This window comes from Phaethon lepturus, unplaced genomic scaffold (assembly GCF_000687285.1).
Source record: "Phaethon lepturus isolate BGI_N335 unplaced genomic scaffold, ASM68728v1 scaffold1606, whole genome shotgun sequence".
Classification (NCBI taxonomy): domain Eukaryota; kingdom Metazoa; phylum Chordata; class Aves; order Phaethontiformes; family Phaethontidae; genus Phaethon; species Phaethon lepturus.
Window position 1 is genome coordinate 61,273 of NW_010546736.1, and position 3,121 is coordinate 64,393.

Here is a 3,121-nt window from a genome sequence, read left to right on the forward strand (position 1 = left end):
ACTTCAACGCAATGAGCTGTTAGCCATAGTAAAAGACATGACACTTGAAATAGCATGTAGCACGTATTAAAGCATAACTGCAGCTCAAAGCATTGGGACAGGAGCTGTTTTTAAAAGGCTTCTAGATATTGGAGCTGAAACAGGACAGTGGGGAACCATAAAACTGAACTTCCAGTCTTGAAAAGAATATTTCTTTCCTGCTGTCCCTTCTGTCTAAAGTATAAGAGGGAAAAACTGATTCAGGCCTAAGAAGAACCAAGACACTACAGTTTTTAACTTGACTTCAAGAGTTTTTCAGGTCATACGAAGTGATACATGCTTACTGGAAGGCAGAACGATTAGACTTCAGAGTGAATAGCTCTTTTGTCATGCATATGCTAAGAAAGGCATGGAAAAGAGTTTGTGATGATATAGAAATGACCCTCTTACAGTTTCATTGAAGGTGAGAACTAGCCTGACTTCGTGATTTTACTAGGAGGAAAATCTGCCAACTTCAAAACATTTGACGGATATATTACAGTATACAGCTCATGAGGAGAAAAAAAGCCTTATAAATATTTTCTGTTTATATTAATTCTTACAATGAAATGTAGTTACCTAACATATTTACAAGAGAGATTAAATTAAGCAAGATAATGCAAGATTAAGCTATGAAAAATAGTCTGTGTTCTGCATAATGCTTTATGATTCATGTAGGGAACCTAGAAATATTGTTAATGTATAAATATCACCCAAAAGGCTTTCAGCCCTATATTTTTAAAATAAAGAATAGTTATAATTGAAATAGCCTTAGCCCTAGTTCTATAGGGTATGGCTGTTTAATATTTTTATGGTTGAAATGTTTAGTTCAGGAAAAAGGTAAATGCTTGTATATATTTTTGCAGTCCGGGATTCCACTTATTCCATTTTTCTTTCTTTAATTTAAGTGGCATGTTTATATGTCTCTTTCTGCTGTATGGGTGAAAGGGGGCTGGATATCCCAAGCACCAGATAATGATTTTAAAATACTGCAAGTAAAGAATTCATTGGGGGGGAGGGGAGTAATCTGTGAAACATTGGATTTGGCCAAAATATTAAAAAATTTAAAGCAACTTTACTGTGTTAAATTGGCAGCATTTCTGAAGTCAGAGGTTAAGATTACCCAGGCATTTTACTTTGTCAGCATTGTGAATGCTAACAAATCTGTTAATTTTTTTACAGCATGTTCTGTAGAAATAAAAAGGAATTAATATACGCCACTGGTGCACTTTTCTGTTCTTTATGGGGATCTGGTGAAAACAAGATGTGGATGAGCCCACAGCATCTGGCATCCTAGATAGTAGGTTATTATGCATTGAACTTACAAGTAAGATTTTCAGCAGAGATTAATGGATTTGTCTCCCACTACTTGAACTGATTGATTTAGTAGCCTGAGCTGCATAAATTCATACTGTGTCACAAACGTACATTCATTTGCAACTGTCAATTGATCCTAATTTTCAAGTATTAAAATATCTTTAATTTATAATTTTGCCTAATGTGAATGGCATGAGAAAATTCAATGCTGAGATGCCGATCTAATAATTAACAAAGCCTTATTGTTCTGGATAGCTCAGGAAATGTTAATATTCTAATGAAATGCACAGTAAATGCGTCATGTCTTCATCTGATCTAGCATGGAAGTTTCGGGGTCTTTTTTAAATCCAGTTGCTTGTTTTGGTTTTTTTTTTAAAAAAAGCTTTTATTCTGAGAAAAGTAAAATTTTGGTTTGGTTTGCATTTTCCTTACATGTTGCACTGGATTTTTAATCTCTACTCTCTCTCACACATTGGCATCTCCAGCCCCCTTTTTGTGGTGTCTTTCAGTTTTCTTCAAGAATCACTGTTTGTGTACATGTGCTTTAGTGAACTCGTATATAAACTGGGATCAGCAGCACTGGATTGTAAAATACTGTATTGAAATTCATTGTTGAAATTTCCTTTCATTGTAATTTCAAATACTCAGGTAACTGTAACAGTATCTCAGTAAGTCAAATACTTTTATAAAACTACTTAAAGAGCTGGTAGTCTCGTCATTATTCCTTCTGTCTTAAGAAGTATCTGTGTGCAGATGAATTGTCTGTGTGCTCTTTTGGGGGCGAGGGCAACTGTGCACTGCTTATCCACTGACCAAACCTTATGATCAGTGGTTGGGCCTGTAAATTGACTCAATCTATGGTAAAAGGACTTTCTGTAGCCAAGCTTTAGAACTTACTGCTGGACTGATGAGAGATTAGAATTTAAAATTGGGTTGCAGAGCTGTAAGTATCCACTAGAAGACCAAGTAGCCGTATCTCTTGGATGCTAAAGAAGGATTTGTTCCTGATGTGTGAAGATGCCTGATCCCATGTCCACTCTCAACCCATCAACTCTACTGTAGCGTACAAAGGGCAGGGTTCATTGGAGAAATTTTCTGTTTTCTCTGGGCAGAAAGTAGTCCCTGCCACATTTGAAGGACCAGTGAGCTTATCTGTGATGTCAAATCCTGTTTTCTGGAGTATCTTGGGAAAAAAAAATGAACACCACTTCATGAGGTCATGTTTCTGGTTTTTACCCAACAGTAAGTATCTGCTTTCTGTAACTGTTGTGAGGAGCCGAGCGGTTAGCCGAATGTCAGCTTTCTGCTTGCAGGGTTGCAATGCCAAAAGAAGCCAACATTCAATTCAAAGAGAGAACAGGTTCCAGACGGAAGGGGGAAAGCGCCAGATGCTATTGCTCTATGTGTAGGGTTACGTTTGATATGGTTCTGTGTGTTACTTTGCCTTCAGACTACAGCATGTCCCCAAGCATTTATCCTTTTCATGCTCACAGAGGCGGAACACACTGTTAGTCCTCTGACATGGATTCCTGGGCTCCGCGGCAGGGAGTGCTCCGTGGTGTCAGGGGTGCACGATGCCTGCAACGCCACGGTGGGGCCTGGACTGACCTTCCAGCTCTGCCTGGCGCCTCGCCACCCTCCCTGGGAGCTCCAGAGGCAGCTGAGGCGAGGGCCGGGCCGCGGGGGCGGGCCTCTTCCCCGCTCCCTTTACTTTGAGGGACTTGGCGGTCTTGCAGGCCTTTTCCAACTTTGTAACTCTATGATCCCATGAGGGTTTACACTACAG